At 40.5% G+C, this 27,800-nt stretch overlaps 1 protein-coding gene across 9 annotated transcripts in view; it reads left to right on the top strand.

Moving 5' to 3' along the window:
- LOC132378867 (inactive N-acetylated-alpha-linked acidic dipeptidase-like protein 2) overlaps nt 1–27,800 on the top strand; it is a 937,774-nt gene that overhangs the window by 105,090 nt on the left and 804,884 nt on the right. Inside the window, exon 1 of one of the 9 annotated variants that reach the window (XM_059946188.1) lies at nt 3,148–3,227. The exons of the other annotated variants lie outside the window; for them this stretch is intronic. The gene's annotated coding sequence lies outside the window, so the exon portion shown is untranslated. Of the gene's footprint in view, nt 1–3,147; nt 3,228–27,800 lie in introns of those variants that run through there. 9 annotated transcript variants of the gene reach the window in all.

The raw sequence follows: 27,800 nt of genomic DNA, 5'->3' as shown, positions 1-27,800 counted from the left end.
GGATTATGCTGTTTAAAAGGTGCAGCATGAACTAGATGGGCTGAAGGGCCTGTTTCTGTGATGTACTTTTCTCTAAGTCAGCGACATAACTAGAAAATTTTCTTCGTGTTGATAGCTCGTTCATTGATTTTTTTAAGAAGTTATTTTATGAATGGGGGCCACCAATGAATAATGATTTTTTCATACACCTTTGTAAGCAATTATAAATTAATGGTGCTTGAACAAAATTGGCATTTGCAGCAGAAAAGAATTATTGAATGTTACACTGCTTGGAAGTTGATTATGAACATTTTGCAGCTGCACTGTATTTTTTCCTCCTGTTTCTTCTACTGCTTTGTACTTTTCTATGTATTTTCATTATCCTCTCCTTGATAAAATTTCTCAACATCGTCAGAAACAGGCAGATTCTCCCTTTTGACCCTCCCCACTCCCTCTCGCCCCCCTCACCTGCCCCCTCTTCCTCGCCCTATACAGACCTGCATTCTTCGCCCTTTTGAATTTTGCCTCTGTGGTACAATTTATCTTGTTGCTCTGTCTGCATTTGCACCCAGTCATTGGCTTGTCCTTCTTTACATTTATTTCACACCCATCATCTACTTCTAAACCTGCTGGCTCATCCTCAGCTTTATCATACTGGTTCTCATCTTCCTGCCATATTAGCTTAAGCCACTCCCAAAAGTTCTAGTAAACATGCCCACAAGAATATTGGCCCCCTTGGATTCAAGTGCAACCTGTTCCTTTTTTCTGCAGATCACACCGGCCCCAGAAGAGGTCTCAATGATCCAGAAATCTGAATTACTGATCCTTGACCCCTGTTCCTACTCTTCAGTCATGCATTCATGTGGTACCTCATTCTATTCCTATCTTCACTGTCGCATGAGAGAGGCCCCAGTCTCAAGATTACTATCCTTGAGATCCTGTTTCTCAGCTTCCTTCCTAACTCCCCATGTTCTGTTTTCAGGATCTCCTCCCTTTTTCCACATGTGTCATTTGTACCAATATGTACCATGACTATTGGCAACTCATCCTCCCCCCCCCCCCCCCCCAGGATTTTGTGGACGCGTTCAGAAACATTGCAGACCCTGGCAACTGGGAGGCAAATAACCATCCGTGTTTCTTTTTAGTGTCCACAGAATCGCCTATCTGTCCACCTAACTATAGTGTCCCCCTATTACCGATGCCATCCTCTTCAGTTCCTTACTGTTCTTTAGCCACAGGGCCAGACTCACAGCCAGAGGCACGGCTGCTGTTGCTTCTCCCAGGTAGGTCTCCCAACACCCCCTGCCCTCCCACCGCCACCAACAGTACTCAAAATTGAGTACTTATTATTGAGAGGACAGCCACAGGGAAGCTCTTCACTATCTGACATTCTCCCTCCCTTCTCCAGACAGGTACCCATTTATCTGTCTCCTGTAGCCTTGGGGTGACTACCTCCTCTCTTTCTTTAACAAACCTACTGCAGCTCCAGTTCCTTAATAGGGTCTGTAAGGAGCTGCACTTCAGTGCACCTGGCGCAAATGTAGCTGTTGGAGAGGCTTGTAGTCTCCCCGAAATTCCAAATCTGACACCCAGAACAAAACACTGTCAATGACTCTGTCCAATGACTGTCACTGTCCAATCAATGGAAAAAAAACTTCCTGCCGTTTTTAAGCTCTTTGCTTTGAAAATAGCTGATCTGTTAATTGGTGGGAGGTTTATGATCTCAGACAGTCAGCCATCACAGCATTAACTTTGGGTGTCTGGGATCTCTGTCCTTAGAAGCATTAACACTATCTGTATGAAGTTATGAAGTAGCAGGAAATAAAGCAGAATAAATGTTAGGGAGCAGTCACGTTTGTAGGAATAGTCACAGAATGGCAAGAAGAATGACAGAAAGACAGGGTGACTAGAATATGAAGAAAGATCTTGGCCTGAAATGTAGAGTTTTTATTCATTTCCATGAATGCTGATTGACCCGCTGAGTACCTCCAGCATTTTGTGTGTGTTACTAGCTTTTCTTCTACCTTTGATTTCTATGACAGATGACTTGATCACTTGTAACACCTTGGAATATCTTTTTCAGGGTACAGGAATTACAACTGTGTTTTGGAAATCCTTTGTGTTGGAAATTGTTTATAATTTGGAAATCTTTTATTAGAGAAAAATCTTATGTGAGTTTTAAATGTGTTTTAAGAATTTTATCTTAATTTAAACACGTATCGTTAAAATAAATGCACTGTTTTTAAACTACTCTGCTATCTGGAAGCATCTCCTCCTTGGTAGTGAAGGGGATGACTCACCATGCAAATAGTGGATATAGGCAACTATACCTGATCTGGAGGATAAGCAGGGAAGTGAACTATTGATCTATCCCATGAAGAGTAGGCAGCTGCAGTATAATTTCTCTTTAGTTGAGAGTACCTGTAGTTGTCTGTATCGGATAGGGCTTACAATCTTCAAGTTCAGAATTTTATATACAGCAAGCCCAATATCGTCACAAAAGATTATTCAAAAGATTAACTTTGGTGATATTCCTTTCAAAGTTATTGCTATAACACTTTTACTCCTCACTAGGATGATATAAACATTTTTCCCCTAATCTCTATTCCCAAAGAGACTTGTTACAGGACTAGTACAACCGAAGGAACTAATTAATATATTCAGATTGGTTTTCGATTTGATTCACCAGAGACCTAATGTTGGTCCATTGGACAATGCAGAATAATGCGGAGTGTTTTAGGTATCTAAGCGAGCAGGTGACAGGGCAGTACTGGGAACTACATTTTATTTTCTGCGTCTAATCCATTTCTTATGTGTTGGTGTACCATACGCTAGTATAGACCAGTTATTACAAATGATTGCTCTTTTACTGGTCTTCAAATAACCCACATAACCATAAAAAAAGCTTTGTCCTTCTTATCTACTGTTGTAATGTTGTCTTTCATCTGTTGCTGATTTCAGCAGAAATTTGCCATTCTTTTTGAAATACACAGTTTCTGGAAGTGTCTGCCTTTTACAGTTCTCTGGATACTACTAGTACTGGAATTGTTAACTTGAACAGAAGGAAGTGAAGCCCAAGGGAGCTAAGCAAGATTGTTGGGCAAGCTTTTGGTTTGAGGCAATATATTGCTTATAAAAAGTTTGTTGTATTATTATCTGTATGCAGGATCCCGAAAATAAAGGAAATGTGTTTGCTGCCGAACTCTGCCTGATGTAGAATTGGGTAGATTATGGTTTACAGTGAGCAGGTAAATGCGATTTCATAAGTGAAGTTTTATATTTTAAAGCACTTCATTAAAGTCTATTTAGAGTTATGAAAAGTTGGACTGTTAACATTTAGTGTTTTGGACAATTCCTTTGAGTGATGGAGTTTAGAAAAGTTGTTTGAGGTGCTTGGCGTTAAAAGGCATATTTCAACAATGCTTACAAATAAAATGCTCTGAAACAAAGATGATTGAAATGCTAATGATCCAGGCCATATTTTGATATTGTGAAGGCTGAAAAGAACAAAGAATTAATTCATCTAACAGTCTTGCTACTGAACCATGGTCAAATTTGCAAATTGGGTGAGGAGGATTTGAAATACTTAAAGTGTTCTGCATGTATATTGTTTTCAGAGTGACTTTTTTATTATATTGGTGGAATTCTAAATTTTCTGGAATAATTTGATATTACTTGTCAACTTGTATGATCATGGAGTAATTGAATTTAATAAATTTTAGTATCTCCCTGAGTATGCAAACTATAACAATGTAAAATTAAGTTAATTTTCATTGATTTATATGGTGTATTATCATGAATCTCATCCTTGTGGTCGGTTCTTGTCAGCTTTTTTTCCTCAGGGATGTATGTTTCATGCAATTACATAAGTAGGTTATCCCTTGTGTAATAAACAACTCTGAATGTTTTGGTACTGTAATTCTTTCAGGAGCTTTGCATTGAGCATTTTCAGAATTTCTCTTAATACCAATGTATCTGATGATCCTTCTAATTAACCTTTCCTCCATCAGTGCAGCTGCTCTTTCTATTTGAAAAGGTGAATGTGAAAAGCAATGGGTGTAAAATTAAGATCTGCTGCAAAGTTACTTTTGCTGGTTTGGGTGGCATTTTGGTTTTGAAACTATGCCTGATTCAAGCCCATTGGTGGAGAAGGCATTCTGGATACTGCAACATGAAGGAATTGGTGAGCATGTGCTGCTAAGAAATGTGTGAAGTGGTAAGATCCTGATGTTGGTCAGTGTGTAATTTGACTTGTGACAAGGACTGGCACTTTGGAAACTGATGCAACATGATTAGGAAAATGAACAGAGGGTAGGTTGCAAAGAGAGGGTTGAGAATTTCTGGCAGATGCCATTTCCACTAGGCTGTGCAGAAATCAATTCTCTTACACTGTGTGAGATGCCTCTGCTTCAGTAATTTCAAAACTTCTGTGTAATAATCCAAGGTAATAAAATTGTGAATAGGATGGACCTGTGCGGAACATCAGTAAACAAATGTCTGATGCACTCAGTACAATTGGGACACATTTTCAATATTAGTGAACCACCCCAGTAAGAAATTTACAGCAGTCTTCACCGTTTCCAAGGACCCACTGTTTCTCATAAAAAAGATGCTTCTTGGCCTCCAAGGTGCTGAGATTGTGTTTTTTATATTTCAGACTCCAACATCTGCAGGTCTTTTAAAAAAAAACCTCTTGCCAATGAATTGAATTAGCTGGAGCTTGACTTCTTTGATGAATATCACAGGAGGGAACTGAAATGGATCATCTATCTGGCACTTCTGAATGATCAGTTCAATTACACCACATTTAAACAGATATTTCTGATGCTTTGTTGCAGAGTGACCAACACTGGGAATTAAGTACTCCAGAATACTTCTGTAAATGATCTGCAAAGTAGAAAAGAAGTTGAGATAGTCCTGACATTAACAAAAGTGAGAAAAGAATTTGATTTAGAAAATCAATAACTAGGATCAGTTGGGGTAAAACAGAGAAGTAGTTTAGGACAGAAATTGTTTTCTAGGAGCTGTGTGTAGATCTACAATTATCCATGGAATGCACAGCATTGTAGAAAGGAATTTTGTACAATGAATGGCAAATATGCCTGCAAGTAAGTAAATTCGCCATACCAATTGTATAGCCAATCATTTCCAGTACAGTTACAACAGTGTCATCTGTTGTTCAGAGATGGCAGGAGAATGGGATTGAGGGAGAATATAAATTAGTCATAATTAAATGGAGGGTTGATAGGTTGAATGGCCTAATTCAGCTCCTTTGTCAAATGGTTTTATCTAACAGTGCAGAAAAATAGCCCAAGTATGTCCTGATCACAGAATGCTGTATTCGAGCAAGGACTAAAAAGTGACAACTAACTTTTGCAGTTCACGAATATTGGGCAATGATCATCGCCAGTTGGCCGAATCAAAGGTGGTGAAGAGTCAGCATACAGGAGGGAGATTGAAAATCTAGCGGAGCAGTGCCATAACAATAACCTCTTTCTCAATGACAGCAAGTCCAAGGAGCTGATTCTTGACTTCAGGAACAGTAAATCAGAGGTCCATTTGCCAGTCTTCATCAGAGGATCAGAAGTGGAGAAGGTCAGCAACTTTAAATTCCTTGGTGTTATTATTTCAGAGGACGTGTCCTGGACCCAGCATGTAGTTGCAATCATGAAGAAAGCACAGCACCATCTCTACTTGCTTCGGAGATTGTGAAGATATGGCATGACATATAAAACTTGGACAAACTTCTGTAGCTATATTGGGAAGTATATTAACTGGCTGCATCATAGCCTGGTACGGAAACACCAATGCCCATGAACAGAAAATCCTCCAAAATGTCGTGGACATGGCCCAGTCCATCACAGGTAAAGCCCTCCCCACCACTGAACACAGCAACACAAAGCGTTGTTGCAGGAAAGCAGCATCCATTATCTGGACCCCCACCACCCAGGTCATGCTTTCTTTTTGCTGTTGCCATCAGGAAGAAGGTACAGGGATTGAAATCAAATTAGTGAAACCAATGGATTTGGGGAAGGGTAAAAGATAAATTGTGATGGTCAATGTTATTCAGGTGTTATTCTTTCTTTTTATATTTGCACAGTGGTTGTCTTTTGCACATTAGTTGAATGCCCAAGTTGATGTGGTCTTTAATTGATTTTATTATGGTTTTTAACATTATGGCAACTATTATATCAGTGCCGAAGAAGAATAATGTGAGCTGCCTTAATGACCATTGCCTGGTAGCACTCACATCGACAGTGATGAAATGCTTTGAGAGGTTGGTTATGACTAGACTGAATTCCTGCCTCAGCAAGGACCTGGAGCCATTGCAATTTGCCTATCGCCATAATAGGTCAACGGCATATGCAAAGTCAATGGCTCTGCACACAGCTTTAGACCATCTAGACAACACAAGTACCCATGTTAGGATGCTGTTTATCAACTATAGCTCAGCATTTGATGCCATCATTCCCACAATCCTGATTGAGAAGTTGTAGAACCTGGGCTTCTGTACCTCCCTCTGCAATTGGATTCTCAGCTTCCCATCCAGAAGACCACAATCTGTGTGGATTGGTGATAACATATGTTCCTCTCTGATGATCAACACGGGTGCACCCTGAGGTGCACCGTAGCCCACTGGTCTACTCTCTATATGCACATGACCATGTGGCTAGACATAGCTCAAATTCCATCTACAAATTTGCTGATGATACAACCATTGTTGGTAGAATCTCAGGTGATGTTGAGAGGGCATACAGGAGCAAAATATGCCAACTAGTGGAATGGTGCTGCAGCAACAACCTGGCACTCAATATCAGTAAGACAAAATTGCTGATTGTGGACTTAAGGAAGTGTAAGGCGAAGGAGCACGTGCCAATCCTCATGCAGGGATCAGAAGTGGAGAAAATGAGCAGTTTCAAGTTCCTGGGTGTCAAGATCTCTGAGGATCTAACCTGGTCCCAGCATATCGATGTAGTCATAAATAAGGCAAGACAGCGGCTATACTTCATTAGGAGTTTGAAAACATTTGACATGTCAACAAGCACACTCACAAACTTCTATAGTTGTACCATAGAGAGCGTTCTGACAGGCTGCATCACCATCTGGAATGGAGGGTCTACTGAACAGGACCAAAAGGAGCTGCAGAGGGTTGTAAATCTCGTCGGCTCCATCTTGGGCACCAGCCTACAAAGTACCCAGGACATCTTTAGGGAGCAGTGTCTCAAAGGCAGCGTCCATTATTAAGGACCTCCAGCACCCAGGGCATGTCCTTTTCTCACTGTTACCATCAGGTAGGAGGTACAGAACCCTGAAGGCACACACTCAGTGATTCAGGAACAGCTTCTTCCCCTCGGTTATCTGATTCCTAAATGGACATTGAAGCTTTGGACGCTACCTCACTTTAAAAAAAATATACAGTATTTCTGTTTTTGCACATTTTAAAAATCTATTCATAATATATGTAATTGATTTACTTATTATTATGCTTTATTTTATTATTGTTATTTTTCTCTCTCTGCTGGATTATGTATTGCATTTGAACTGCTGCTGCTAAGTTAACTAATTTCACGTCACATGCCGGTGATAATAAACCTGATTCTGATTCTGTTATGGATTTGTTGAGTATGCCCACAAGAAACTGAATCACAAGGTTGTATATGATGACATATATGAACTTTGATAATAAATTTATTTTGAAATTTTGATAAATAACCACGGCTCACAACATCAATATCCTGGAGTTAAGATTGACCACAAACTCAACTTGATAAGCTACATTAATTCCATGGCTAAAAGAGCAGGTCAGAGCTTGGGTATCCATTATCATGTGTCTTACCAGCTGACACTTCCAGGCCTCTTCACTGTCTGGAAGGAACAAGTCAACATATGATAGAATACTTTCCACTTGCTTGGATGAGCACAAGGCTCAGGTTACGATAATTCAACCCACATTGTCATATCAACCACTCTAAGCACTCATTTCTCTTCACCATCAGCACAGTGTCTTCAGTGCATTGCTGTTACTCAGCAAGCAACCACAGATCTTAAACTTTCCACCACCAAGAGAGACAACAGGAGCAGGTTCCGCTTCGTGTTAGCTCCATTGTTGTGTGGAAAGGAGCCATTATTCTTTTCTGGCCTAAATCCTCCAAATCCCTCTTAACAACTTTGAAAAAACACTTTCACCTGAATGATTACCATGTTAAGGTGGTGGTTGGCCCCTTTTAAGGGTAGTTAGTGATGGGCAGTAAATATTAGGGGGACAGGTAGGTGATTCTGCAGGCATGAAAAGGAAACACAGATGGTAGTTTGCCTCCCAGGTGCGAGGATTTGTGATGTTTCTGAACATGTCCACAGTATCCTGAAATGGGGTGGTGAGCAGCCAGAGGTCATGGTGCATATTGCTACCAATGGCTTTGGTAGAAAAAGAGAGGAGGTCCTTTTCTGTCTTTTCGCAGATAAGAGAGTGGCAGATAAATGCGTGGCTGAAGGATAGGAGCAGGAGGCAGGGATTCAGATTTCTGGTTCATGGGGACCTCTCCTAGGGTCAGTGTGACCAGTACAAAAAGGATGGTTTGCACTTGAATCCGAGGGGGACCAATATCCTGGCAGGGCAGTTTGTTAATGCTGCTGGGGAGGGTTTAAACTAGATTTGCAGGAGGGTGGAACAGAAGTGAAGAGGCAGGGGATGCACAAGTAGAACAGCTTGTAGGGAGTTTGTGAGGAAGGATAGGCAGATGATAGAAGAAAGATGCACTCAGCCTGATGGTTTGAGATGTGTCTATTTTAATGCAAGGAGCATCATTAACAAGGCAGATGAGCTTAGAGCGTGGATCAATGTGTGGAACTATGATGTTGTGCCCATTAGAGACTTGGATGTTTCAGGGCCAGGAATGGCTGCTGAGAGTGCCAGGCTTTGGATGTTTCAAAAAGGACAGGGAGGGAGGCAAAAGAGGTGGGGGTATGGTATTGCTAATCAGGGATAGTGTCATGGCTGCAGAAAAGGAGGAAGTCATGGAGAGATTATCTACTGAGTCAGTGTGGGTGGAAGTCAGAAACAAGAAGTGAGCAACAACTCTTTGGGGTATAGACCCCCCCCCCCCCAATAGTAACAGGGACATTGAGGAACAGATAGGGAGGCAGATTCTGGAACAGAGCAATAATGGGGTTTTTGTGGTGGGGCACTTTCTACAGAGGCACACTTGAGAGCATCCTAACTGGCTGCATCACTGCATGGTATGGGAGCTGTACTTCTTCCCTCAATTGCAGGACTCTGCAGTGAGTGGTGTGGACATCATCTGTAGATGTGAACTTCCCACTATTTAGGACATTTACAGAGACAGGTTTTACAGAGCAAAGAGCCCGAAGGATCATTGGAAACCCAATGCAACCCAACCACAAACTGTTCCAGCTACTACCATCCGGGAAACAGTACCACAGCATTAAGCCCGGACCAAAAGGCTCCGGGACAGCTTCTTCCACCAGCCCATCAGACTGGTTAATTCATGCTAATACAATTGTATTGCTATGCTATATTGTCTGTCCTGTTGTACATACAATTTGTTATAAATTGCACATTTTAATTGCACAAGTCAATTTAATAGGAGATTTTAACTTTCCTAATATTGATTGGCATCTCCTTAGAGCAAGGGGTTTAGATAGGGTGGAGTTTGTTAGGTGTATTCAGGAAGGTTCCCTGACACAATATGTAGATAAGCCAACTAGAGGAGAGACTGTACTTGATATGGTACTGTATTGGGAAATGAACCTGGTCAGATGTTAGATCTCTCAGTGGGTGAGCATTTTGGAGGTAGTGATCACAATTCTATCTTCTTTACCATAGTACAGGAGAGGGATAGGAACAGATAATTTGGGAAAACTTTTAATTGGAGTCGATGCCTCCAGAAGACACAGTACATCATTAAAGACCCCTTACACCCTCTCCATAAACTGTTTATTCTTCTGCCATCAGGTATCATTACAGGAGCATCAAAACTAAAACCACAATGCTACTGAACAGCTTCCTCCCACAGGCAGTCAGGCTGCTAAATAGCTGCTCTACCTCACTCTGCTTTGGGCACTTTTAACTTGCACTGGACACTTATAACTTATTTTTAGCTGACATGTGGCAGTTGTGTTTTACTATTTATTGTTATGTTTATTATTTAGTGTTGCATTTGTTGTGCTATGATTGCACTGCTCCTGGGAAACGCTGTCTCATTCTGCCCTGCAGAGCTGATGTACGGTTAGAATGACAATAAAGTTTTTGAATCTTGAATATGATGCTATTAGGTTGGAACTTGGGAGAATAAATTGGGAGCAGATGTTCTCGGAACTGCTCAGGGAACATTAGCATGGCATTCTGCATGGGTATGTTCCATTAAGGCAGGGAAAGGATGGTGGGGTAAAAGAAACATGATGTACAAAAGATATGGAAAATCTAGTTAAGATGAAGAGAAAAGCTTATGAAAGGTTCAAGAAACTAGGTCCTGATAGAGTTCTAGGAAATTACAGGGTTGTCGGTTTTACGAAATGTAATGTTTTAGAAACAAATCAGCAGCAAGCGATTTCACACTGAGTCCGGTTTTAATGTTAAAACCACTATCCTTATTAGTATCTACTTATAATGTGGTAACTTAACCAAGATAAACAAAAGTTAACAGTGTTATGTGTATAAATGTGTAAATACATATATTTATATGGGGAGGGTGGAACACGGCTTATAGTCTTGAGATTTTGTCTGTAGTGTTGTTCCAAATTCACATATGAATTATCACTGAAAGTGACCTGTCACAGCCATATTGTCTTCCATGGTTACCACACAACATACCCAGGCAAGGGCAACACAAGTGGTCCTACAAGATATCCCCACAATCCATTCCTGTGGATTATACGAAGTGACTGTCACACACTTGGAGCAAAGTTGCCCCAGCAGTTCGTAGTTCCAAGTCTTGTGAAGACTGCGAGAGTAACTGTTCTCTCCCTCCCTCTGTATTTTAATTTGCACAGACTGCTGCAGCCTGTGACTGACGTCATAGTCCCGCCTCACTTAGGCGCTCTTAAAGTGATAGTCCACAGTGCGAGACTGCAGGCTCGTAACACCAGGAAGGAGATTAAGAATAAAATTAGCAGAGCAAGAAGGGGCCATGTGAAGGCCTTGGCAGGCAGGATTAAGGAAACCCCAAGGCATTCTACAAGTATGTGAAGAGCATGAACCATGTGAGAATAGGACCAATCGGTGGAAACGTGCATGGAGTCGGAGGAGGTAGGGGATGTACTTAATGAATATTTTGCTTCAGTATTCACCAAGGAAGAGGACCTTGGCAATTGTGGGGATGACTTGCAGTGGACGGAAAGTTGAGCATATTGACATTAAGAAAGGATGAGAATCGGTTGAGTGAACTTGGTCTTTTCTCCTTGGAGCGATGGAGGATGAGAGGTGACCTGATAGAGTTGTATAAGATGATGAGAGGCCATATTTGTGTAGATAGCCAGACACTTTTTCCCAGGGCTGAAATGGCTAATACGAGGGGGCATAATTTTAAGGTGCTTGGAAGTAGGTACCGAGGGGATGTCAGGGGTATGTTTTTCACACAGAGAGTGGTGGGTGCATAGAATGCACTGCCAGTGACAGTGGTGGAAGTAGATACAATAGGGTCTTTTAAGAGCCTCTTAGGTACATGAAGCTTAGAAAAATAGAGGGTTATGTGGTAGGCACAACATTGTGGACGAAGGGCCTGTAATATGCTGTAGATTCCTATGTTCTATGTTCACTAGTCTGTCAATGTTTAGATCCCTAAAATGCAACTTGAAGGAAAGATGATCTGGAGCAGAGAATGAAATCATCATTGGAACCAATTCCTAGGGGGAGCATTTGCTACTTCTGTTCAGGAGGCTTTAAACTAATGTGGCAGGGGGATGGGAACAAGTGCAGAAAGTCAGAGGGGTGTAAAATGAGGGTAGAAGCAAAAAGTAGTAAGGTGAAAGGTAGAAGTGGCAGACAGGCAAATCCAGGGCAAAAAGCAAAAAGAGCCACTTTTCAACATAATTGTATAAGGGCTAAGAGTGTTGTAAAAACAAGCCTGAAGGCTTTGTGTGTCAATGCGAGGAGCATTCGTAACAAGGTGGATGAATTGAATGTGCAGATAGTTATTAATGAATATGATATAGTTGGGATCACAGAGACATAGCTCCAGGGTGACCAAGGGTGGGAGCTCAACATCCAGGGATATTCAATATTCAGGAGGGACAGACAGGAAAGAAAAGGAGGTGGGGTAGCATTGCTGGTTAGAGAGGAGATTACCGCAATAGAAAGGAAGGACATTAGCCTGGAGGATGTGGAATCGATATGGGTAGAGCTGCATAACACTAAGGGGCAGAAAACGCTGGTGGGAGTTGTGTACAGGCCACCTAACAGTAGTAGTGAGGTTGGGGATGGCGTTAAACAGGAAATTAGAAATGCATGCAATAAAGGAACAGTAGTTATAATGGGTGACTTCAATCTACATATAGATTGGGTGAGCCAAATTGGTAAGGGTGCTGAGGACGAGGATTTCTTGGAATGTGTGCAGAATGGTTTTCTGAACCAACATGTCGAGGAACCAACTAGAGAGCAGGCCATCCTAGATTGGGTATTGAGCAATGAGGAAGGGTTAGTTAGCAATCTTGTCGTGCGAGGCCCCTTGAGTAAGAATGACCATGATATGGGAATTCTTCATTAAGATGGAGAGTGACATAGTTAATTCAGAAACAAAGGTTCTGAACTTAAAGAAGGGTAACTTGGAAGGTATGAGACGTGAGTTAGCTAAGATAGACTGGCAAATGACACTTAAAGGGTTGACGGTGGATGTGCAATGGCAAGCATTCAAAGATCACATGGATGAATTACAACAATTGTTCATCCCAGTTTGGCAAAAGAATAAACCAGGGAAGGTAGTGCACCCGCGGCTGACAAGGGAAATAAGGGATAGTATCAAGTCCAAAGAAGAAACATATAAATTAGCAAAAAAAAAAGCGGCACACCTGAGGACTGGGTGAAATTCAGAGACCAGCAGAGGAGGACAAAGGCTTTAATTAGGAAAGGGGAAAAAAATTATGAGGGAAAGCTGGCAGGGAACATAAAAACTGACTGTAAAAGCTTTTATAGATACGTGAAAAGAAAAAGATTGGTCAAGACAAATGTAGGTTCCTTACAGTCAGAAACAGGTGAATTGATCATAGGGAACAAAGACATGGCAGACCAATTGAATAACTACTTTGGTTCTGTCTTCACTAAAGAGGACATAAATAATCTTCCGGAAATAGTAAGGGATCGAGGGTCTAGTGAGATGGAGGAACTGAGGGAAATACATATTAGTAGGGAAGTGCTGTTAGGTAAATTGAAGGGATTAAAGGCAGATAAATCCCCAGGGCCAGATGGTCTGCACCCCAGAGTGCTTAAGGAAGTAGCCCAAGAAATAGTGGATGCATTAGTGATAATTTTTCAAAACTCCTTAGATTCTGGATTAGATCCTGAGGATTGGAGGGTGGCTAATGTAACCCCACTTCATAAAAAATGAGGGAGAGAGAAACCAGGGAATTATAGACCAGTTAGTCTGACATCGGTGGTGTGGAAAATGCTGGAGTTGGTTATCAAAGATGTGATAACAGCACATTTGGAAAGAGGTGAAATCATCGGACAAAGTCAGCATGGATTTGTGAAAGGAAAATCATGTCTGACGAATCTTATAGAATTTTTTGAAGATGTAACTAGTAGAGTGGATAGGGGAGAGCCAGTGGATGTGGTATATTTAGATTTTCAAAAGGCTTTTGACAAGGTCCCACACAGGAGATTAGTGTGCAAACTTAAATCACACGGTATTGGGGGTATGGTATTGAAGTGGATAGAGGATTAGTTGGCAGACAGGAAGCAAAGAGTGGGAGTAAATGGGACCTTTTCAGAATGGCAGGCAGTGACTAGTGGGGTACCGCAAGGCTCAGTGCTGGGACCCCTGTTGTTCACAATATATATTAATGATTTAGACAAGGGAATTAAATGCAGCATCTCCAAATTTGCGGATGACATGAAGCTGTGCGGCGGTGTTAGCTGTGAGGAGGATACTAAGAGGATGGAGGGTGACTTGGATAGGTTAGGTGAGTGGGCAAATTCATGGCAGATGCAATTTAATGTGGATAAATGTGAGGTTATCCACTTTGGTTGCAAGAACAGGAAAATAGATTATTATCTGAATGGTGGCCGATTAGGAAAAGGGGAGATGCAATGGGACCTGGGTGTCATTGTACACCAGTCATTGAAGGTGGGCATGCAGGTACAGCAGGCGGTGAAAAAGGCAAATGGTATGTTGGCATTCATAGCAAAAGGATTTGAGTACAGGAGCAGGGAGGTTCTACTGCAGTTGTACAAGGCCTTGGTGAAACCGCACCTAGAATATTGTGTGCAGTTTTGGTCCCCTAATCTGAGGAAAGACTTTCTTGCCATAGAGGGAGTACAGAGAAGGTTCACCAGATTGATTCCTGGGATGGCAGGACTTCCATATGAAGAAAGACTGGATCGACTAGGCTTATACTCACTGGAATTTAGAAGATTGAAGGGGGATCTTATTGAAACGTATAAAATTCTAAAGGGATTGGACAGGCTAGATGCAGGAAGATTGTTTCCGATGTTGGGGAAGTCCAGAACGAGGGGCCACAGTTTAAGGATAAAGGGGAAGCCTTTTAGGACCGAAAACTTCTTCACACAGAGAGTGGTGAATCTGTGGAATTCTCTGCCACAGGAAACAGTTGAGGCCAGTTCATTGGCTATATTTAAGAGGAAGTTAGATATGGCCCTTGTAGCTAAAGGGATTGGGGGTATGGAGAGAAAGCAGGTACAGGGTTCTGAGTTGGATGATCAGCCATGATCATACTGAATGGCGGTGCAGGCTCGAAGGGCCGAATGGCCTACTCCTGCACCTAGTTTCTATGTTTCTATTAGTGAAACCTAAGGATTTGAGGAAGGGGAAAAGGTATGATGGTCAATGTATTGCAAGTGAGATTGCCCAAGAACCTAATTTACCAGATGTCCAGTCTCCTGCTTCTGTAAATTATTTTCCCTTGAATTATTGAAAATACTCACTTGGGAATTTGGTGCTTTCTTTTCAGTGCTGGTGATAAAAGTTGGCTTAGCTCCAAGCAAGTGGCATTTCCAACCATTTCTGTGTCAAAGTACACAAACCTTGAAACTTGATACTCTATTGACATGCTCTTGTGACTTGTTCATACCTTGCACAGAATGTGATGATGTTATTGACTGGACAAAATTTATTTTGGAGCACTATGATGTTACTTGAACAAAATCCAGGTGTGGTGGAGGAGGTGATTTGTGTGCACTTATTTCAGTCCCTAACCAGATAAAACTACCTTCAGTCTAAAACGCGACAATGTCAGCAAGCAAGTCAAATACATAATATTCCTGGATCATTCCATCTTCTCATTGTACTAGTTCTCTACAAGTAGCTTCTTTGTTTTCATGTGCAGCTGTTTCTCTTTTCCTCAATTAATGCTAAATTGCAAATTCTCAACTGCCTCCACCTTAAGCACAGCAGCAATTATTCTCTACTCTTGTCTCCATACATTGTTCTGATCTCCACACACTGTACATAAGAAATATCAGAGTCCCGGGCTGTTGCCAGTGAATCAAGCTATTTTGCTGTACCAAGATTTCTCAATCCTAGCTGGGGAACTAGTAGTGTTTGTGATCATCTTTCCCAGTTTAACCTCAAATCTGAAGATGTCAGTGAGGCCTTGATTACAGCTGAAGTTTGATGAGCTGGAAAACAACCAAAGTGATGGGGTCTGTGCCATTTCTAAGCAAATGTCCTTTACTCCGTCTAATTTGATAAGATTACCTATTTAAATTGATTTCTTGAAGGAAATTTATTGCTCATTTGATTGGAGTTTGAATAAATACAATAAGTACAAGACAATTCATTGATATAGACTAATAAATTTCACCTCTTCACCACCAATTACTTTCAACTATGTTGCGTTTCACTTTTGGCTCAGGTTATGTACTCTTTTCTAGAAGTGTTATCTTTGTGCTTGGTGTAGTTACAGTGAAACTACACTTTGCTGTTCCTTTGTTTGATGGAATAAATCTGTGCTTACCTGCTCTGGAGGGAGTGTGCACTGAGAGTTTGGTGGGAACACCCAAAGTTGCCTTGGTATTGGCAATCTTAATGTGATTTGAAATTCTGTACGTTTTAAAGAAACCTACTTGGCTAGTGGTTTCAGCTGCTGTAGGTTTGATTATCTGAACACTGGAAATTAAGCTGTTTATAATCGCCAAGGTAGTTTCCTGATGTGAAAGATTCAATGATAGCAGCTTGGTTACTACTTGGATAATCAGATAAACTTGGCAGTGTGTGATGTTGTCTTACATTAAATGGTTGTTTGCTGACAACAACAATATCTTCAGACAATAGCTTCAATCCTACTGTTTAATGCTTTAATGGGTGGTTAAAACCATTGTATAGAGTGTACACATCCTTACAGCTCCATTGAAATGACTATGCAAGAGAATATGGCTTTTCTGCCACGAGCTAGTTTTCAACTTCTTGATTTTTTGCGCAAGCTCTATAAGGCTCCTTGCGGTGCAGCAGTTCTTTGTAGTTTGCTTGATATTACCCAGAGTGATTTTCTTGGGTGCAGGTATTTAAACCACAATTAATTTCTCTCTTGTGGCTCTGAAATTTATTGCTATCACTTGCCCTTTTGAAGTCTCTTCCTTTTAATGTTACTTGAGTGTTCTCTCGCTTATGTTTTACTTCATTGTCATCCCTCTGACAATTTGTATATTTTGCATTCCTCTGATGTTATTAAGATTTGCTGATTTAATAAAAAGATTGAAAAAGAAAATAAAGATTTGCTGATATGTTTCCAGTTAATGATACCATTTTATTATTTTCAATTTAATTCAGGCTTCCCCTTTTAGGAACGTTGAATTTCCTTAGAGGCAAGGTCTGATTTGGAATTAGCTGAAGTTTGAAGTCAGGAGGATCGAGCTGTTTCACTCTGTCCATTTAGGACTTGTAATTTCTAAAGATGTGCATTATTTACTTGTGAACAATGCCTTAGGATTCTGTGTAAGTTCAAATCTCTGCTTGATATTCATTACATACATTGTGTGGCCTCTTTATTAGATATCTCCTGTGCTGAATAAAGTGGCCACTGAGTGCACGTTCATGGTCTTTTGGTGCTGTAACCTGTCATGTCAAGGTTTGATGTGTTGTGCATTCAGAGATTCTCTTCTGCACAGCACTATTTTAACAAATGGTTATTGGAGTTACTGTCACCTTCCTGTCAGCTTGAACCAGTCTGGCCATTTTGCTCTGACCTCTCATAAACAAAATATTTTCACCTATGGAACTGCCGCTCACCGGATTTTTTTTTTTTGTTTTGCCCACTATTCTCTAGAGTGACTATTGTGTGTGAAAATCCTAGGAGATCAGCAATTTCTGAGATACTCAGATCACCCTATCTGGCACCAACTGTCACTCCACGGTTAAAGTCACCTTTCTCTATTCTGATGTTTGGTCTGAACAGCTACTGAATTCCTTGACCGTGTCTGCATGCTTTTGTGCATTGGAGTTACTGGAGTTACTGCATTAGATTTTTGCATAACAAGCTGGTGCATTGAATAAAGTGGTCACTGTGTGCATGGTAATATGTGAGCTTGTGTCTGCAAAAATTATCATGAAAACTACTATATTGGCAAGCCAGTTGGGATTTTATGACAAAGTTTTAAACTACATTGATAATAATTGGGACTTAGCATTGCTTCATTCAAACAAATCAATGGAAATATGGCCCTGCTTCTCACCGAGATCTGTTATTGAGATTTGGAGTATTAGGTTCCATCTGTTTAATTGCTTTGTTTGAAGCTTGCATTTTGATATGTTGTTTACATTTAGTTGAACTTGGAGATGGCAACATCTGTAGTGCAAAGTTTAAATTTCTTGACAGGTTGCAGCTGTTTGGAGAATGCGAGTATGTGCACTGCAGAACCAGGAATTGCTGAAATTGGGAGAGATGCAGGCAATAATGTATTAAAAAAATTGATTTGAAGTTTGTAACTGAATAAACATTTGCATTTTATTTCCCTTTTTATATTCGCTCAAGCTCTGTTCCCATTATGTTATTTTATACTTTTCTTGCAGCCAATTCATGTGGGGGCTTTTACCTTTCCTGATCTTAAAATTATTAGTTACAACTGTGAAATACTGGTTGGCATGTTATCTTAAAATTTTCTCCATCATAATGTAGCATTATGTGAGTAGTTAGATGATCCCACCATCAGTGACATGTTGCATTCTTTACTTGTGTGAGGCTCTTCAGCATTGAAATAAACTTAAATTTTGGAGAGAATGATTCCACTACTTTCATATGTATGTGTAACTGATGCATTTTAGATAATATAATCATTGCCTAGAAAATAATCCTCAGTTAGTTTAGGAAAACAATGATTTCTGTTTGCATTAATATTGTGTGCACTGCCTTTACAAATCATTCTATTTAATCCAGAGGAGATGTACAATGTGATAAGGTGGCATCCGTTGGTCTCGAGAGACCATGGATCTGTGCCTGGAGTTTCCAGGGCGCAGGCCTGGGCAGGGTTGTATGGGAGACTGGCAGGCCTTCCCCTCTCCACTCCACCGATGTTGTCCAAGGGAAGGGCATGAGGACCCATGCAGGTTGGCACCGGTGACGTCGCAGAGCAATGTGTTGTTAAGTGCCTTGCTCAAGGACACAAACAAAAAGATAAGCCAAATATAAACTATGCATAACTATGTCATTTCAGAATTAATTTCTTGGTTTCAGTGTTCTGTTAATGTGCTTATTAAGTTGATACTTGACAGCCAAGAAGTTTCAAAAAATTTGTAGCTTTTGACTTGTATTGGACAGAGCAGTGATAAATGTTAGTTAATTTGAATGTTAAGTTATGCAAATGAACTTGAGTAGTGATTAAATTTCTGACTGATTGGAGTCTTCCATTTTAAATCCAGGTTTCTCTTCAGCTCCAGTATGGATCTGTGAGGGGCTTATTGGTTGACAGTGCTACTTTTGTAATTTTCAGTTCAAAATATTACAATTACATTTCAAAATGCGCCATTGTTAGCTGAAATCTATGGGACTTTCCATCGTATCACATACAATTATGATACTGGCAATGAGTGTATTATTATTTGAGCAGTCTTGAGTTTGTACCAATATAGGCTAGTATAAAACATCAATTTATTAATTTAAAAAAATTGTGAGAAAAGTTGATGCTTAAAGTTGTTTCAGGGGTCGCTTCTTCCCATTCTTTGTTTTCCTGTTCTTTGCAATTCGGGATGACTTTCAGCACTGTTCTGTGGGTTTTGATAACACCAGTGTGATTCCTGCAATGCTGCCTCAGATGAGGCAGAAGGTGTTAAGTGGAGCAGCTTGCTGCTCTTCTTTGGGAGATGGTGCATTCCTTCCGCTGTTTTTCCCATCTTTTTCTTTCTCCCCCAAGAGAAGTTCAAATTGAGAAAACAGCTACTTCCTTTTGAGCAGACATGAGTAAGGGACTCCCGTTAGCATTGAAGCTGCTGAGTTTATATTCAAGGAGGCTTTGAGGGTATCTTTGAATCATATATTCTTTCTTTTTGTTTTGGTAATCTGTTGCTGACATTTGACAATGTAGATTGCCTATTAAAGGAGCATGTGATGTTCACTTGTATGATGTGACCTGCCTGTTCGTATCAGCTGACACCTTGGTAATGTGTGAATGTTAACTCCAAGGAGGATGTTGACACTGTTTGTATCTTCTTCAGCAGTGTTTATGGGAGATTTTGCAGAAGCAATGTTGGTGATAACTCTCCAATATCTTGAGATACCTGCTGTTGGCTGTACATGAGAGTGAGATCACAATCGGTTAATGGACCTGTGAGTTTTTTCCCTAGCTCTGAGGTTTTGATCTTCAAATGCAGACATGCCCTTTTGATTTATGGGAGAAGAGACGCCAAATTTGTTTCTGAAGCTCCCCTCTTGCAAGTTTTAGAATTTCAGCAGGCTTCTCTCAAAGCCTGGTTAATTCTCAGTTAGCCAGGCCTTTTTGATTACTTTTGGCCCTGCGTGGCATAGAGGCCATGAAGAACTGCAGAATGTTCACAGTATCTGGGCTACCATGTGGTTTACCATAATGTTAATAATGTGGAGACTTCTGGCTTTTCTACTAAAAAACATCAGTACGAGTTTGCAGAGAAAGTAAAAAAAAAAACCTAGATGCGAATTGAACTCAAGTGCAAGTTGTTCTTTTTTGGAAACTCAACTTTACATTGAGTGATAAAACATAGTTCCATTGGCACTCAACCAAAATGATGGAAACAAAAGAGCGCACAGCATCCAGCAGTTACTGACTTGGGCAGGTTCATCAAGGTTTTCTACAGCCTGAATATTCAGCTGCCCACCCAAGTCAGAACTAAGAACAGAGGAGTTTTTTATTCAGAATAGGGAGAAAGTTAGTATCCATTGGAAGGAACGCTTCAAAACATTCCTATCCCATGACTCTGTCATTGATTCTGAATCACAGAAAACTTTTAAAAGAGCACAAAGCTGTGTAAGCAATTCCTAGTTTATAGTAGAAACTGGCTTGTCAGAATGATGATATTGATCCATCTCTAGCGCAGGAATGGTGTGTTTTCTTACTGATGTGTTTTAACTATAATAGTTTGCAAAAGTATATTGTTTTCTGTGAATTATAATAAGTATTGATTCACTGTTAACATATGACATGATAAGCAGCACACAGTTTTGCCTTCTCATAAGCAACATTTATATCAGCACTGAACGAGCAAAGTGGAGACAAAGAAGTCTGCAGGTGCTGTAAATAGGAGCAAAAGAAGAAACCATTGCAGGGTCCTGACCTGAAACATTGACTATCCTTTTGCCTTCACAGATGCTGCCTGACCTGATGAATTTCTTTAGCAGTTTGTTTTTTCCCCCTCAGAATTCTTCCTAGATTGTAAAGTTTTTGGTTGATTAAGTTGTTGGATTTTTGGGGCAAGGTTTTTGGAATGAAATATAGAATTCAGGCGGAGGCATCTGTCACAGGCAGGGCAAAGGTTTGAGAGGCATGAAATTATACAGTTGTTGGAAGCTCATTTCATTTTAAGAACAACTAAGGTACCACAGTTATGAACAATCCTGTGCAGCTTCAAATATTGATGGGAAATTTATCAATGGTGATTGAACAAAAGTTTCATAATGGAGAATGGGGCTGGGCTACAAAGACTGAACTCCTGCCTCATCAAGGACCTGAACCCATTGCAATTTGCCTATCCCCACAATAGGTCAGCGGCAGACACAATCTCAATGACTCTCCACACGGCTTTAGATCACCTGGACAACACAAACGCCTATGTCAGAATGCTATTCATCAACTATAGCTCAGCATTTAATACCATCATTCCCACAATCCTGATTGAGAATTTGCAGAACCTGGGCCTCTGTACCTCACTCTGCAATTGGATCCTCTACTTCCTAACCAAAAGACCACAATCTGTGCAGATTGGTGATAACATATCCTCCTTGCTGACGATCAATACTGGCACACCTCAGGGGTGTGTGCTTAGCCCACTGCTCTACTCTCTGTATACACATGACTGTGTGGCTAGGCATAACTGAAATACCATCTATAAATTTGCTGATGGTACAACCATTGTTGGTAGAATCTCAGGTGGTGACTGGAGGGCGTACAGGAGTGAGTTATGCCAACTAGTAGTCGCAGTAACAACCTGGCACTCGACGTCAGTAAAATGTAAGAGCTGATTGTGGACTTCAGGAAGGGTAAGACAAAGGAACACATACCAATCCTCATTGAGGGATCAGAAGTGGAGAGAGTGAGCAGCTTCAAGTTCCTCTGTGTCAAGATATTGATGCAGTTACAAAGAAGGCAAGACAGCAGCTATACTTTATTAGGAGTTTGAAGAGATTTGGTATGTCAACAAACACACTTAAAAACTTCTATAGATTACTGTGGAGAGCATTCTGACAGGCTACATCACTGGTATGGGGGGGGTGTTGGGTTGCTACTGAATAAGGCACAGCTTTTACCCTTCTGCCATCCAATTCCTAAATGGACATTGAACTCTTGGACACTACCTCACTTTTTTAATATATATCATTTCTGTTTCATTAGAGAAGATAATGAACAATCCAGAGATGATTGTCTCCAAACAGCTTGGAAACATAGAGGCAATGGTGAAAGATGGTGTTAAGGTAGAGTTGGTTTAAGCTCGGTATTATTGAAATGAGGGTCAGATTTAAGAGATGATGGTATGTTTGTGGAGTGTGGCAATAAATGGGAGGTTGTTGACAGGGACAGGCACAACTTGAGAGGCTGGAGTCAAACAGCTCTTTGGTGGGAATAGAGATGAGAATACAAGTTGGAAAGAAGGCAGGATGAGCTGCCAATAAAAGTAGAGGTTTCAGGACAAAAGAAACTGTAGCTTGAAGTTAGTTAGCAATAAAGTTAGAGAGCACACCTTGTCTGTCATTCTTTTGCCTATTTACGTTAGTTCATCTGCCCACATTAGGTCCATATCTATCTACACTCTGGCTATTCTGGTACCCCTGGTAAGTGTCTCTGAAACAGTGATTTTATCTGATCATGCTATCTTTTTTGGCAGCATGCTCTAGATATAAACTACTGAAATAAAGCCTGATAAATGGTCTCGGGCCTGAAATGCTGACTATTTATTCATTTCCATAGATGCTGCCTGACATACTGGGTTCCTCCAGCATCTTGTCTGTACCTCTCAGATCCTCTTTAAAACTCCTTCCTCTGCTGTGAACTAATGACCTCTTATTTTTGATAATCTTGCCATGGGAAATTTATTTTGACTCTCCACCCTGTAAGTGTACAGTGTATGTATATACCTCCGATACTTCTATTAGACTACCTTAGCTTCTTCCTTTCGCTCCAGGAAAAACAAGTTACAATCTCTTGTATTCAGTCTCTTCCTATAGCTAAAGTCCGACAATTCAGTCAACATCCTGGTGGATCTCTTCTGTGCTCTCTGATACACCTGGATTCTGGGCATGTGCACTGATTGCATTATCAGAATGAGAAGTCATCTTTCACATGGTTCCAAACCCATGAAAGCTTATTTTTTCACTTTCACTGAATTAGGTGATGGGGGGAAAAGGTAAGATTAGATGGATAAGTGGATAACAGTTGAATTTGATGAATAAGTGACATTACACACAGAGGGGAAATCCAAGTAATGAAGCTGTACTTGAAATAGATTCTGCAGGGTGTCATTTATCTCATTATGTTAGTATATAATTATAAAGATTTTGAAAATGGTGAAAGGATTTATTAGGGTTGATGTAGAGAGATCATTGTCTTTAAAGAATAATCCCAAATAAGGGAGTATAATCATAAATTTTGTGTTGGTCACTTAGTAAAGAAATCGGGAATCATTTTTGATACAAAGGATAATGTAAATCTTGGGTACTCTCTTCAAAAGGATTAGTGATTATAAATTTTGAAAGATTAGTATCAGACTTTTTGGGTAAACATAGTTTGAGCTATTGAACAAATTAGATAAAATAAGGCACATATCAGGCATGATATGATTGTCTTCTGTAGCAGTCGTTTAATGTTATCATGGCATTAGGATGAAGGGTAATGGATATACACTGATAATAAGAACAATGCATAAAGCAGAAATTATAGCACATCTGAAATGATACATTAAAATGGTGCCATTTCACAGTAGTTTTATGTGATTTCCCCCTGGCAGCAATATTCTGTCACCCATGATGTCCGATGATTTTAAACGTGAGTCTCACAAATGAGCTTCAATTCCTACAACCCTGATTGCTGAAAGAGTGTTGGATAGCAAATTGTAGATCAGTGTGTGTCATGAGGAAAAAGTGTTGAGAGGTTCCTTGTGGTTGAAAAGATCAAGTCTGGGAAGAAGAGGGAAATGGATCTGATTGGAATGAGAGTCAAAGGACCATGGAGAGAATGCAAGAGCAGTTAGTTATCATTGGCAGAAATAATTTAGCAGGTGGGAGAAATAAAGAAGGAAAACACGGAGTTGAAAAGTTAAGTAACAGATGAGAACAGTCCAGCAGCATTTCAGCTAAGATTAGGCCATCTTTAAATAATGACATTGTAGACCTTGATTTTGCAGTAGAGGTTTACTTCATTGTGTGAAATCTTAGACCATAAGACAAAGGAGCAGAATTAGACCATTTGGCCCATTGAGCTTCCTCCACCATTCCATCATGGCTGATTTATTATCCCTTGCAACCCCCATTCTCCTGACTTCTCCCCATAAACTTTGACACCCTGACTAACTAAGAACCTAACAACCTTCACTTTAATTATATCAAATAACTCAGCCTCCGCAGCCAACTATGGTGATGAATTCCACAAAATCACGACCCTTTGCCTATAGAAATTCCTAATTATCTCTGTTCTAAGTGGATGACTCTCAATTTTGAGTCAGTGCTCTCCGGCTCTAGACTCTTGCACTATAGAAAACATCCTCTCCACATCCACTCTATCAAGGCTTTTCAATGTTCTATAGGTTTCTGTGAGATTCCTCACCCCCCATTCTTATATAAGCCCAGGACAACCAAAAGCTCTACATATGTTAACCCTTTCATTCCTGGAATAATTCTCTTGAATGTCCTCTGGACCCTCTCTAATGCCAGTATATCATTTCTTAGACAAAGGGTCTAAAACTGCGCACAATGCTCCAAGTGCTGTCTAACCAATCCTCTTTAAAGCTTTGGAAATTCATCCTTGCTCTTGTATTCTCCCCCTCTACAAAGAATGCTAGCATTGCACATGTCTTTCTTACCACTGACTCAACCTGGAAGTTAACTTTTAAGGAATGCTGCACAAGGACTCCCAAGTCCCTTTGCAAAGTGAAGTTTTTCACCATTTAGAAAATAGTGTGCGTCTTTATTCCAAAGTGCATGACCATGCATGTTCTGACATTATATTCCTTCTGCTGCTACTTTGTCCATTCTCCTTATATGTTTAAGTCCTTCTGAGACACTTCCTGCCTCTCCACCTATCCTGGTATTGGCCACAAATCCATTAATCCTGTCATCCAAATCATTAACATATAATGTGAAAAAAAGCTGTCCCCACACCAGCTCCTGTGAAGCACCACCAGTCACTGGCAGCCAAATAGAAAAGACCCTCTTTATTCCCACCTTTGCCTCCTGCCAATTGTACAATCTTCTATCCATGCTGGTATCTTTCCTGTAATACTATGGGCTTTTATCTTGTTAAGCAGTCTCATATGCACCTCCTTGTCAAAGAATTTCTGGAAATCCAAATAAACAACATCTACTGGCTCTCCTTTGTTTATCTGGCTTGTTACTTCCTCAAGAATTCCAATAGATTTGTTCAGCGATATTTCTCCTGAAATAGGTCATGCTGACTTTGCCTTATTTTATCATGTGCCTTCAGGTACCCTGAAACCTCACTCTTAATAATGGACTCCCAACATCTTCTCCACAGCTTCTGCCTCCCTCCTTTCTTAAAAAGTAGAGTGAAGTGGAGTGACATTTCGAAGGTCAAAACAAATTTGTTATCACAGTACATGTAGGTCACCATGTACAAGCCTGGAATTAATTTTCCTGTGGGTATTTGTGTAAATGCAAAGAAACACAACAGTTTCAATGAAAAGCCGCACACAACAAGAGAGACAAACAATTTGCAAAAAAAAGCAAACTACGCACATACAAAAAGAAAAATAAACACAATAATAATTATAATAAATAAGCAATAAATATCAAGAACACAACATGAAGAGTCCTTGAAAGTGAGTTCATAGGTTGTGGAGACAATGCAGTGCTGGGGTGAGGGAAGTTGGGTGAAGTTATCCCCTCTTGTTGAGAGCTAACAACAGTTCCTAAACCTGGTGGTGTGGGTCCTGAGGCTCCTGTATCTCCTTCCTGACAGCAGCAGTGAAAAGAGAACATTGCCTGGATGGTGGGGTCCTTGATGATGGATGTACCTTTTCTGTTACAGTGCACCTTGTAGATCAACTCAGTGGTGGGGAGGACTTACCTCATGATGGACTGGGCTGTATCCACTACTTTTTGTAGGCCTTTCCATTTAAAGGCATTGGTGTTTCTATACCAGGCCATGATGCAGCCAGCCAATATACTCCACCACACATCTATAGAGGTTTGTCAGTTTTAGATATCATGCCTAATCTTTGCAGGCTCCTGAGGAAGTAGAGGTGCTGCCATGCTTTCTTGATAATTGCACTTGTGTTTTGGGCCTGGGACAGGTCCTTTGAAATAATAACACTGAGGAATTTAAAGTTGCTGACCCTCTCAATCTCTGATCCTCCTATGAGGACTGGCTCATGGACCTCATGTTTCCTCCTCCTGAAGTCAATAATTAGCTCCTTGACCTTGCTGACATTGAGTGAAATGTTATTGTTTTGGCACCATTCAGCCAGATTTTCCATTTTCTCTACCACCCATGCCATGCTCTCCTTTGTACGCTGCCATCAGGAGCAAGGTACAGAAGTCTTAGGACTTATACCACCAGGTTCAGGAATAGTTATTACCCTTCAACCATCAGGCTCTTGAACTAAAGGGGATAGCTTCAGTCAACTTCACTTCATCATTGAAATGTTCCCACAGCCTATGGGCTCACTTTCAAGGACTCTTCATTTTATGTTCTCGATATTTATTGTTTATTGATTTATTGAATTAAACACCCAAGTTGGTGAGGTCTTTATCATTGATTCTATTATGGTTATTATTCTATTATGGATTTATCGAGTATGCTCTCATGGTTGTATACGGTGATGTATATGTAATTTGATAATACATTTGCTTTGAACTTTGATATGCTGATTCTTCACCACTTTTGATTCCGGCAACGACAGTGGTGTTGTCAGCAAATTTAAAGATGGCATTGGAGCTGTGCTTAGCCTCACAGTCATTAATATAAAGCGAATAGAGCGGGGGGCTAAGCATACAACCAATCAAATTTCCCAATCTACCTGCATATTAAAATCCCCAATGACTATTATAACACTGCCCTTTTCATATGCATTTTCTATCTCCTGTTTTAATTTGTACCCCACTTCCTGGCCACTGTTTGGAGGTATGCCTATAACTCCCATCAGGGTCTTTTTACGCTTGCAGTTTCTTAACTCTCCACCAGGATTCTACATCTTCTGATCATATATCACGTCTTTTTAAGGATTTGAATTCTTTTTTTATCCATAGAACCACCTTACCCCCTCTGTCTACCTGTCAGTCCTTTCTATACAATGTGTATCCTTGGATGTTCAGCTCCCAACTATGATCTTCCTTCAGCCTTGACTCAGTGATGCCCTTGTCATACCTGCCAATCTCTAACTGTGCTATAATATCATCAACCTTATTATGTATACTGCATGCATTCATTACCTGTTTCATTTTTGCCCCATGGAACACTTCAAGTCATCGCACTGACTGCAATTTTGCCCTATAATTTGCCTGTCCTTCCCCTCAGTCTCACTACATACCGCACCTACTTTTATGCCGTCTGCTTCATCCTCGGCCCTGTCACTCCAGTTCCTATCACACGGCCAAATTAGTTTAAACCCTCCTTAACATCTCTCTCAAACCTGCCTGCAAGGGTATTGTTGCCCCTTGAGTTCAGGTGTAATCCATTCTTTTTGTTCAGGCCGTGCCTTCCCCTGAAGTCACCCTAATGATCCAGAAATCTGAAACCCTGTTCACTGTAGTGATTCCTCAGCCATGTTTCATGGCTTGGCTTC

The sequence above is a fragment of the Hypanus sabinus genome, chromosome 2 (genome assembly GCF_030144855.1).
Source record: "Hypanus sabinus isolate sHypSab1 chromosome 2, sHypSab1.hap1, whole genome shotgun sequence".
Lineage (NCBI taxonomy): Eukaryota > Metazoa > Chordata > Chondrichthyes > Myliobatiformes > Dasyatidae > Hypanus > Hypanus sabinus.
The sequence above is the reverse complement of the archived record's forward strand: the minus strand, read 5'-3'. Positions and strand labels throughout refer to the sequence as shown.